The sequence below is a fragment of the Mauremys mutica genome, unplaced genomic scaffold (assembly GCF_020497125.1).
Source record: "Mauremys mutica isolate MM-2020 ecotype Southern unplaced genomic scaffold, ASM2049712v1 001048F_np12_obj, whole genome shotgun sequence".
NCBI lineage: Eukaryota > Metazoa > Chordata > Testudines > Geoemydidae > Mauremys > Mauremys mutica.
The window spans coordinates 14,000-26,061 of NW_025423103.1; the positions used below are offsets into that span (position 1 = coordinate 14,000).

General features: G+C 55.0%; 1 non-coding gene across 1 annotated transcript; it reads right to left on the minus strand.

Moving 5' to 3' along the window:
- Positions 1 to 8,965: 8,965 nt before the first annotated feature.
- Positions 8,966 to 9,038, minus strand: TRNAK-CUU. Its single transcript has one exon. It is a non-coding gene; the product is annotated as a tRNA-Lys (tRNA).
- Between the last annotated feature and the right edge of the window lie 3,024 nt (positions 9,039 to 12,062).

The window sequence follows — 12,062 nt, forward strand, 5'->3', positions numbered from 1 at the left end:
ACTCCTGGGTTCTCCCCCAGCTCTGGGAGGGGAGGGGGGTAGAGTGGGGGAGAGGTTGGGGTGCCTGCTGCCCTCGCGGTGATCAGCAGAGCCCCCCCCCCTGCAGCTTGCCCCCCAACCATGCGCTGGGTGTGCTGGTGCCTGGAGCCGCCCCTGGTTCCAGCCCCTCTGCCCAGGCAGCTCCCCCAGCCTGACACACACACACAGCCCCTGCACCCGCCCCACCCCAGGGCTCCTCAGCCCAGAGGGGAGCCCCCCGGCTGAGTGGGGAATCAGAGCCCCCCCCCCCCGAAATTACCCTGGGACCAACATGATCTGTCCATGACAAAGTGTTGATCCTCGCTCCCCCCAGCCCCACTCTTGACACCCACACACTCCATCCCCATTCTGTGCACACACCTTGGGTCACTGTGACATTGAATACTTCAATTGGATGGGGGGCCCAGCACCATGGCTATTCCCTGCCCCCCAGGGCTCACGGGGCCGATTGGGGGCACAGGGGGCATGATCCAGTGCCAGCCAAGGGTGGATCAGAGGTGGGGATGGGGCTGTGGTTTCTGCACCACCCGGTTTCTGGCACAGGCTCCTTCGAGGATTTGCATTTCTTGATAGTTTTCACCAGTGATGAGCTGCCAAAATGCTAACAACCGGTTCCCTCCTCCTCCTCCTCACCCCATGAGGGGTCATGCCCCCCACCGGGACTTCTGCCCCATCCAACCCCCGCCATGTCCCTTGACAGCCCCCACCCCAGGACCCATGCCCTATCCACCCCCTTCCCTGTCCCGACTGCCCCTTGCCACCTCATCCAACTCCTTCTCTGATTCCTGATGGCACCCTGGGACCCCTACCCCATCCAACCACCCCTTCTCTCTGTCCCCTGACTGTCCCTGGAATCCCTACCCATAACTGCCCCCCCACTGCCCCATCCAACCCCTGCTCCTTTCTGACTGCCTCCCCCCGACCCTTGCCCCGTTCAATCCCCCTGTTCCCTGCCCGCTGACCGCTCCGACACTAATCCATTCCCCCCCCCCAACTCTCCTGCCCTCTATCCAACACACCCTCCCTGTTCCCTTACCGTCCTACCTGGACCCGGGGCCAGCCCCCCCAGCTGGACCCAGCCCCGGGCAGGCAGGAGCCGCGCCCCCCTCCCACCTCTGGCTGGACCCGGACCCGGGGGCCGGACAGGCAGGAGCCGCGCCCCCCCCGCGGCTGGACCCGGGGCCGAGCAGGCAGGAGCCACCCCCCCGGCCCGCTGGACCCGGGCCGGGCAGGCAGGATTACATGATAATCAGTAAGAACAGAAGGCACAGATATCATTACAAGTAAAACAAACAAAACAAGCTTTCTAGTGACTAAAACTTAACTTCATAGAGTTACAATCTTTATCTAAGCAGGCAAGGTCCCAGGCGGGTGTTGTGTGAGGAGCTGTGTAGGCCCGAAAAGGCGTCCTGCAGGGCAAGGGCAGGTGAGGAGGGCCAGGGCTTTTCCCAGGGCTGTTGCTGCGGCCAAAGCCTTTGGGAAGCAGAAGAGGGCCAGGGGTGCTGTTGCCTGCTGCGGCCCATGCGACGGTGTAGGTGTACGCTGACCATAGCTGGTCTGTGGGAGCTGGGGCCACTCACCATGCCCCTTCCCTCGTTAGTATAGTGGTGAGTATCCCCGCCTGTCACGCGGGAGACTGGGGTTCGATTCCCCGACGGGGAGGGTGACCCCTTTTGAAGGGGGGACAAAGAAATCCCTGGCCTGCCCGCCACATGCCTTGCGTTCTCCTTCGACGGCCACTTCCCTTCGCACCCCGCACTGATGACTTCCACCTCCAGAGATACAGTTACCTCGCAAGGACACGCTCGCCCTAGCCAAAGCCTCCCCCGGGGCCTGCACGTGGGGGCACGTTTCAGAGCGGCAAAGGGAAATAGGCTGGCCAGGGCCATGAGGACAATGGCCCAGACAAACGGGGAGGGACTTGGTCCAGGGGTGGAGGAAGACAGAAAAAGGGACAGGCATGGGATTGGCTTCCTGTCTTTTTTCCTTTGCTCAGCATTTGACCTGTGTCTGTAATGGGGAGACTTGAGAAAGACCTGTGGCCGCCGGCGAGGTAGGTGGCCGCCCCGAGAGCGCAGAGCTGAGCATTTTCCGCTGGGCTGCTGCCTGCGCCCCCAGCGCCTGGCCGTGATCGTATAGTGGTTAGTACTCTGCGCCGTGGCCGCAGCAATCTCGGTTCAAATCCGGGTCACGGCATTGCTTTTTGGTGGGGAGGGGCTATCCTGCAGCACGCCTCGTGGCTCAGTCTGATGGCGTCCGTTTGCAAAGAGAGCCATCAGCCGGTCCTCAGTTTCTGCTTGGTAAAGGCAAGTCAGTGGGGTCCATCGGTCAGAAAAAGAGTACCAGGAATTCTTGCTGGGCGCCAGGGTCCAAAAGCAGGGCATTCCCTCCTGGAAAGGGCTGTGTTTGGAATGTCCGTCCAGTGCGCGTTGAAGGGAAGGATCTGCGTGCCTGGGAAGCTGCGTCCCGCCAGAGGCGCTTGAGAAGCCAAAGGGGCCGTGGGTGAGTTTGTGATGAGGTGAGTGTGAAGTGTGGAAGGGGGAGGGTGGCAAGAGGAGGTTTTGAGAGGAAAAAAGGTGCTGCTGAGCTGGTAGGGGAGGGCAAGGTCCCAGGCGGGTGTTGTGTGAGGAGCTGTGTAGGCCCGAAAAGGCGTCCTGCTGGGCAAGGGCAGGTGAGGAGGGCCAGGGCTTTTCCCAGGGCTGTTGCTGCGGCCAAAGCCTTTGGGAAGCAGAAGAGGTCCAGGGGTGCTGTTGCCTGCTGGGGCCCATGCGACGGTGTAGGTGTACGCTGACCGTAGCTAGTCTGTGGGCGTTAGGGCCACTCAATGTGCTCCTTTTCTTGTTAGTATAGTGATGAGTATCCCTGCCTGTCATGCAAGAGACTGGGGTTCAATTCCCCGATGGGGAGTGTGACCCCTTTTGAAAGGGGGACAAAGAAATCCCTGGCCTGCCCACCACATGCCTTGCATTCTTCTTCTACTGCCACTTCCCTTCGCACCCCTCACTGATGACTTTCACCTCCAGAGAGACAATTACCTCGCAAGGACACGCTCGTCCTGTCCTTCCGCCCCCGGGCCCAGCTTCGGGGTCTGCATGTGGGGGCACGTTTCAGAGCGGCAAAGGGAAATAGGCTGCCCAGGGGCATGAGCAGTGATTTCCCAACACCCCCCCCCTAGTTTTGTGAACTAGTTACATGCCAAACCTGGTGGCTGAACTTCACGACTTTGTCCTCACCCACAACTATTTCACATTGAGGACAATATATATCTTCAAGTCAGCGGCACTGCTATGGGTACCCACATGGCCCCACAGTATGCCAACATTTTTATGGCTGACTTAAAATAACGCTTCCTTAGCTCTCGTCTCCTAATGCCCCTACTGTACTTGCACTACATTGAAGACATCTTCATCATCTGGACTCATGGAAAAGAAGCCCTTGAGGAATTCCACTGTGATTTTAACAATTTCCATCCCACCATCAACCTCAGCCTAGATCAATTCACTCAAGTGGTCCATTTCCTTGACAGTACTGTGCTGATAAGCGATGGTCACATAAACACAACCCTATACCGGAAACCCACTGACCGCTATACTTACCTACATGCCTCCAGCTTCCATCCAGGACACACCACATGATCCATTGTCTATGGCCAAGCTCTAAGATACAACCGTATTTGCTCCAATCCCTCAGACAGAGATAAACACCTACAAGATATCTATCAAGCATTCTTAAAACTACAATACTCACCTGCTGATGTGAAAAAACAGGTTGACAGAGCCAGAAGAGTACCCAGAAGTCACCTACTACAAGACAGGCCCAACATAGAAAATAACAGAACACCACTGGCCTTTACTTTCATCCCCCAATTAAAACCTCTCTAGCGAATCATCAAAGATCTACAACCTATCCTGAAAGATGATCCCTCACTCTCCCAGATCATGGGAGACAGGCCAGTCCTTGCTTACAGACAACCCCCAAACCTGAAGCAAATCCTCACCAGCAACCACAGAACAACAACACTAACCCAGGAATCTATCCTTGCAACAAAGCCCGATGCCAACTCTGTCCACATATCTATTCAAGTGACACCATAATACGACCTAATCACATCAGCCATGCCATCAGGGGCTCGTTCACCTCCACATCTACCAATGTGATATATGCCATTATGTGCCAGCAATGCCCCTCTTCCATGTACATTGGCCAAACCAGACAGTCTCTGTGCAAAAGAATAAATGGGATGCAAATCAGACGTCAGGAAATATAACATTCAAACACCAGTAGGAGAACACTTCAACCTCTGACCGTTCAGTAACAGATTTAAAGGTGGCAATTTTGCAACAGAAAGCTTCAAAAACAGACTCCAACGAGAAACTGCTGAACTTGATATGCAAACTAGATACAATCAATTTAGGCTTAAATAGAGACTGGAAATGGCTGAGCCATTACACACATTGAATCTATTTCCCCATGTTAAGTATCCTCACACCTTCTTGTCAAACTATCTTAAATGGGTCATCTTGATTATCACTACAAACGTTTTTTTTCTCCTGCTGAGAATAGCTCATCTTAATTAATTAGCCTCTTAGAGTTGGTTGGGCAACTCCCACCTTTTCATGTTCTCTGTGTGTATGTGTGTGTGCATATACATATATCCTCACTATATGTTCCATTCTATGCATCCGATGAAGCCATTTATCAACATTGAATTTCATCTGCCATTTTGTTGCCCAATCACCCAGTTTTGTGTGATCCCTTTGTAACTCTTCGCAGTCTGCCTGGGACTTAACTCTCTTGAACAGTTTTGTATCATCTGCAAATTTTGTCACCTCACTGTTTACCCATTTTTCCAGATCATTTATGAGTATGTTGAACAGTAATGGTCCCAGTACTGACCCCTCTGGGATACCACTATTTATCTCTCCATTCTGAAAACTAATAATTTATTCCTACCCTTTGTTTCCAAAATTTTAACCAGTTACTGATCCATGAGAGGACTTCCCTCTTATCCCATGATGGCTTACTTTTCAAAAGTCAATTTACATTAAATACATTTTTTTTAATTATATATATTTTTAGAAATCTAGACCTGTTATGTGTAACTTGCATTATCCTTATATTAAATTTGCATTATCCTAACAAAACATTTACTTTATTCACATCTCTTTTATATATCTCATTGGCCCTGACACCCCCCCTGTAAATTCAAACACCCCCCCCCAATTTCAATTCCTGGGGAAACTACTGGGCGCCGCCTCCTGCCTGGCGAGAAGCCGCAGCACCGGGGGGGGGGTCACAGGGCGTGATGGGTTTCTGCGCACCTCTGTTTTCTGCCGGTCGAAGGGTGACGGTTCCTGCCCGTGGGGGCCGGGGGGTCCCGATGGCAGCTGGGGGCTCTGGCATCCACCTGTGGCAGCTGGGAGCTACAGGGCCATCTGCAATGGCCGGGGGCTGCGGCTTCTCCTCACCCCCCCGGTGACTGGGAGCTCCCGGCTCTGCCTGCAGTGTCTGAGTGCTGGGGGCTCCCTCTCTTGCCTGTGGCGGCTGGGAGCTCCAGGAGCTTCGGCGCTGCAGGGTCTATTAGCAATGACGTGGGGCTGCAGGGTCCTCACGCCATCAATGCCTGTTGGGAAATCCTGGGTCCATCCACAGTGGCTGGGAGCTCTGGGGTCCGCTCGTAGGAGCTGCAGGGTCCATACGCAGTGGTGTGGGGCTGTGGGGGCTCCCCGGCCACCCATGGCTGCTGGGAGCTCCAGGGTCTGCCTGTGGGAGCTGTGGGGAGATGAGGGGTTTGGGGTGGAGGATGGGGCTCCAGCCTGCAGGATGGGGCCGAGGGATTCAGAGTGCAGGAGGGGGCTGTGGGTTGAGGCAGGGGGTTGGGGTCCAGGACGGGGTGATGGCTCTGGGGTGGGGGCAGGGATGATGGGTTCCAGGTGTGGGAGGAAGCTCTGGGCTGGGGCAGGAGGTTGAAGTGCAGAGGGGTGAGGGCTCTGGGGTGCAAGAGGGGGCTCTGGGTTTGGGGGGGTTCAGGGCTGGGGCAGGGGGTTGGGGTGCAGACTTACCTCGGGCGGCTCCTGGTCAGCGGTGCAGCAGGGGGGACCTACTGGCCACTTCCAGGGCACAGTGCGGTGCCCTAGGACACGTAGGGACCAGCCTGCCTGAGCCCCGCAGCACCGCTGACCGGACTTATAACGCAGTCACCCGACTGGGAGCTCCAGGGTCCCCCTGTCACATGTGGTACCTGGGAGCTCTGGGATCCACCCACAACAGCTGGGAGCTGTGGGGTCCATCCGTGGTGGCATGGGCCTGTGGGAGCCCCTTCCGACACTGGTGGCTGATAGCTGTGAGGCCCCCACCGGCCGACAGCTCCAGTCTTGCTGCCCCAGGGCTGAGGAGGAAAATGTCACTGAGATCTCTGAAAGTCACAGATTCTGGGACCCCCTTTATATAATCGTAGCCTTAATAGTTGTTGACTGTCTCTCTCAATCTAGTGGTCTGCTCTAGCGCAGATGGGACAGGGAAGACAGAAGCTCACCCCCCAGCACAGGTTTGGGCAGAAATGGCTCTTGGGCTATTTGCTGTGCATGCAGAGGACTTGTCTAGGCCAGTGGAGCAGCTCAGCCAGATGAGGAGCTGGAAGAAGGAGACCTGAGCAGCCTGGAGATCACACTTTTTCTCCACAGCCACTGCCTATCAGCAGGATTCCTCCTTCTCCTCAGTGAGACCAAATCTAAGCACCTAGACAGCCAGTCCGTCCGCTTCCTGAGCCTCCCTGCCAAAGTCCTGCACCTGGCTGCAGAGAATTGTCTCACATCTCGCTGGGAACTCGACTTCTTGTGCCCAGAGAGTCTCGGCCCCCCTCAGTAGAGGACCTGAGAAACACAGTGTCTGCCTTTTCCAAATAAGTGCTTGGAAAGGTTTTGTTTCTATGACCTTGTGGCCTAATGGATAAGGCATCTGACTTTAAAGCAGGCAATTGAGAGTTCAAGTCCTGTTGTGGTTGTGCAATTTTACCTTTGTGCTGAACGTCCTGCTCCCTTCAGGGCTGGAACCTCTTCTTTGCCACTCAGGCCAATGCTCTGGCTTCAGCTAGTGCCCCGGGAAGGAGTGGGGGGTGGGCGTCACAAAGGCTGGGGCATGAGCCCCAGGTGCTTCCAGTCTCGCCTTTGCCATTCCTGACTTGCCAAAGAAACTGGGCAGCTGCCCGGGCTAGCGTGTGGAGCAGTTTCCCTCTTCCAAGTGTGCACCTGTCCCTGTGCTGGAGGGTACTTGCTACATAGCACCTTGGGAGCCTGGGTGTTTCTCTGCTTCTCACCAGCTGGGGAAAAGCCTCCTGGGGTAAAATCTCCTGCCCCACTGCCAAAGTGAGCACAGAGAGTGGGAACGGTAAGAGGCCCCACCAGGGGGGCTGGCCCTGCTTTCCTACCGTCTTCTGATGTTGGCCACAAAGCATCAGCAGCTGGCTGTGGGTGGTTTTCAGTGGGGGTTCGGCATGCCAGGGAGCAGGGAGCAGCCTGGCTGGGTGTCTCTGTGGCTGTCTGCTGGCCACGCATAGGCATGGTTCTCCCCTCCTCTTGCCCTGCCCTTGGTTGCTCTGTGGCTTTTAAACCTTCCCTTGGATCTGTCAGCACCAGCTGCCTCTGCTCCAGGTGCCCAGAGGAGGAGAGGTGCTGGGCTCCAGCCTGGGACTCTGCCTCCCTCCTGCCTAGCCCTGACTATGAAGCCTGGCCCTGGCCCTCCTTCCTTTAAATGCCATATGGGCAAGAGGAAGAGTGTGGCAGCTGCAGGTACAGGGACCAAAGTTGTGGGCATCAGGTGAAGCAGTGAGAAACAACCATATGGTCAACCCACAGGACTCTCTAGCCAGACTGTTAAGCTCATTGAACCAGACAGACCAAAGCCCTATCTCCAGTGGGCATCAGTCACCCAGCAGGAGGGAAAAACCTCACTCTAGTTCATCCTGAGAGAGGGTAGCCAAGCACATTGAGCTCCAGGGGTTTGCAGCAAAATCACATATCTCCAGGAGGTCCCACTGACATTTAAACTCAGATTGCAGGATTCAAAGTCCTGAGTGCTGCCCATTACACCATGGGACCAGCTCTACGTGGGTGGCAGACATTGGGAACAAGGGGCCTGTCCCTAGAGCATGTGGCCACTGCCAGAGCAAGTGTCCAGCCCGTGGTGTCCCTGCAGCACAGCCAGGGCCTGGGGAGGAGGCCTGGGACATGTGAGGGAGAGACTGTGACCTGCCCTGACCCTCCAGAGACGCTGGTTGTGATCTCCCTGCGCCACAGAACAGCGTGACGTGTTTTCCTTTCCCATCTTTCCTTGTGTTTTACATTGATTGCTGGGTAATAAATGGTGTTTGCTTGAAGCACATGCAATGAGGAGTGGGTCAGGGAAGTGCCCAGAGTGGAGACACTGTAGCCCTGTTCAAGTGATCATGACAAGATTGGGGAGGTCAAGCCCCCCAGGATTCCTGGGCCCAGCCTTGTTGGGGTTACGAGGACTCTACCACACACCAGAGTAGAAAGAGCATCCTTGGGGTCGGGCAGCCTCTGGGTAAGGGGGTGGGGACTCAGATCCTTCCGCCAGCCAATTCCACTGGGGTCTTGTAAAATCCAGGGAAGTTCCCAACAATAGCCAGACCAGACTCTCCTTACACTTACGGTCTGTCCTCATTGCTTCTCTCTCTCCCTTCCCCCCATCTCTGCTGCTCCACCTCTGGGCTTTCTCAGCACCTGGCCCCACAGCGCTTCCTGCCAGCCAGAGACTGCATGTTCTAGGCCTGCTCCTGTGGATGTGGCCTCTCTCCTGATTGATAAGGAAAGGAACCTTTCCAGGAAATGGCCACAGCTTCTGGGAATCCAGCTGTGGCTGTGAACAGAATTTGGGTCCTTGCACACAAGGCTACTTAAAAGCTGAGTGCCCAGACAGGGGCTTGAACCCTGGACCCTCAGATTAAGAGCCTGATGCTCTACCAACTGAGCTACCTGGGCTTGTTGAGAAACATTTTCACCGTTCAGCACAAGAGTGAGCAGGCAGGCAAAAGAGAGGCAAAAAAGTCCCAGGAACCCCTCCTCTTTCTGTTCAGCCACTGCCTGTCAGCAGGATTCCTCCTCCTCCTCAGGGAGACTAAATCTAAGCACCTAGACAGCAAGTCCGTCTGCTGCACCCCAATTCCCCATGCCTGAGCCTCCCTACCAAAGTCCTTCACCTGGCTCCATAGAATTACATCTCACGTCTTGCTGGGAACTCGACTTCTTGTGCCCAGAGAGTCTCCCCCCCCCCTCAGTAGATGACCCAAGAAACACAGTGTCCACCTTTTCCAAAAAAGTGTTTGAAGTAGCTTTGCTCCTGTGTCTATGTGGTCTAATGACTAAGATATCTGACTTTGGCTCAAGTGATTGAAAGTTCAAGTCACTTTACGGTTGTATTGCTGCAGTTTTACCATTGTGCTGAAAGTCCTGCTCCCTTCAGGGCTGGAACCTCTTCTTGGCCGCTCAGGCCAATGCTCTGGCTTCAGCTAGAGCCCCGGGAAGGAGTTGGGGGTTGGGTGTCACAAAGGCTGGGGCATGAGCCCCAGGTGCTTCCAGTCTCGCCTTTGCCCTTCCTGACTTGCCAAAGAAAATGGGCGGCTGCCCGGGCTAGCGTGTGGAGCAGTTTCCCTCTTCCAAGTGTGCGCCTGTCCCTGTGCTGGAGGGGGTTGCTACATAGCACCTTGGGAGCCTGGGTGTTTCTCTGCTTCTCACCAGCTGGGGAAAAGCCTCTTGGGGTAAAAATCTCCTGCCCCACTGCAAAAGTGAGGACCATGAGTGGGAACAGTCAGAGGCTCCACCATGGGGGCTGGCCCTGCTTTCCTACTGTCTTCTGTTGTTGGCCACAGAGCATCAGCAGCCGCCCCGCATGGTGGTCTGCGGGTGGCCTTCAGTGGGGGTTTGGCATGGCAGGGAGCAGGGAGCAGGCTGGCCGGGAGTCTTGTTGCCTGTCTGCTGGCCACACAGGCATGGGCCTGCCCTCATCTAGCCCCGCCCTCAGTTGCTCTGTGGCTTTTAAGCCTTCCCTTGGAGCAGTCAGCACCAGCCGCCTCTGCTCCAGGTGCCCAGAGGAGGAGAGGTGCTGGGCTCCAGCCTGGGACTCTGCCTCCCTATCAAGCCTGGCCCTGGCACTGCTTTCTTCAAGTGCCATGTGGGCAAGAGGAAAGGTGTGGCCACAAGCACCAAACTTGGGGGCATCAGGTGAAGCAGTGAGAATCCCACCCACCAGACAGCCACAGCCACTTCTGGACCCCAACCAAAGACCTGGCTCCAGTGGGGAAGGAGTCACCCAGCAGGAGGGAAATGATTCACTCTTATATAGGTGGAGCTAGGAAAGCACTTTGAGCACCAGATCTTTACCACCCACTAACACAAGGTCCTACTGACATTTGAACTCAGATTACAGGATTCAGAGTCCTGTGTATTACACCATGGGAGCAGCTTGTGCTGCCATCTCTGGACATTGGTGACCCTCACAAGACTGGCTTGTGTAAGGGACTGTTGGCCCTTTACTAAAACTGAGTGGGTTTTTTTTGGTTGGCTAGTTCCCAGTCCCAATAGAAGGGGGAAGGGTCAATGGGAAATCAGGACCCTGAGACTGACAGGCCCCTGGGGCAATGGTCACCAACTGGTAGGGAACAAGTGAGAATTTGTTAATGGAGAAAAATCCCTGGTGAAAATTGGCAAAGTTGTGCAGATTTTGAAAAGTTCCAGTGAATTTACACATGAAGATACAAACAGAGAGACAAACACACACAGAGAGAATGAGAAAATCACAGACTGCACAGGCCCACACAGACATAAACAAAAACCAAACCCACACAGCACACAGAGCCATATACACATAAGGGAAAGCCACACAAAATATAGAAAGAACAAATCCACACCAAAAATACAGCAAAAGCCCACAACAGGAAACACAAAACCCACATACCAAAAGAATACTAAGCAAAAACCAATCTGCATGCAAAAATCATACACACACCCACGCACACAAAACTATGCCAGGCATCCACCAAAATCGCACAGGACCCACATGCACATCAACACGACAGATGAAACCCCCCCCCCCAACATAGAGAAAGCCAGGCAGGGTTTGAGTCTCACAGCGAAGAGGGTGAGCACACAGGTGGTTTGGGGAGCAAAGACTGAGGGGGAGTCGGGGGCAGTGCTCTGGGCTCTGCCTGACCCCTCCTGACACAGGTGGCTGGTGGAAAGCAGAGCCTGGTAGATCTGTGGACTCTGCCCTGCTCTCTGTAAAGCAAGGGGACCCCGGTGTCTTCTGAGCTGCAATTGTATTTTCTGCAGGACAAAATGATTGGCAGAAGCCATTTGCTTAAAAGAAACTAGCGCTGTAGGTGAGGTTTGAACTCACAACCTCAGCATGACTCCACTCAGCACTGCTCTGTAAGTACTGGGCACTAACCCATTGCACCTCTGGTGCCTGAGTGAGTGTCTTTTCTCCTTGATTCATGGATGGATTAGGGGTTGAGGGGGGTTGCATTAGCTAAAACAAATCCATATTAAAGGCTGCAGGATGGCAGCAGCAGAGGTGGGGAGCCTCCTTCCATGTGATAGAGCTGGTTCCCCCTTCCGTTGCTGAGGGGAAGGTTGGTGCTTTGAGCCCACCCGGTGCTGGAACGTCCCATGGGTGAGATTAACGGGACTCTTGGGAAGGGAGGGGAAGTCTTTTCTATCCCTGCCTAGCTCCATTGGTCTCCTGTGGCCCTTTCGGCTCCCTGCTCCCCTGTTGGGGAGATGCAGAGACAAGCCCCCATCTGAGTAACTCACCGAGAGGCTGTGTCCCATGGTGTGTGTGGGGGAGAGGGGGAGGGTTGGATTGGGCTCAAGGGGAGACGGTTGTGTGTGACAGTGTGTGGGGGAGGGGGAAATAAATAATGGAAAACACAGGGGCAGTGACAGTGAAGCCCCGTGTCTGAGTGTTATGACCCTGTGTGGTGCTGCCGTTCACCTTCCCCTCCTATG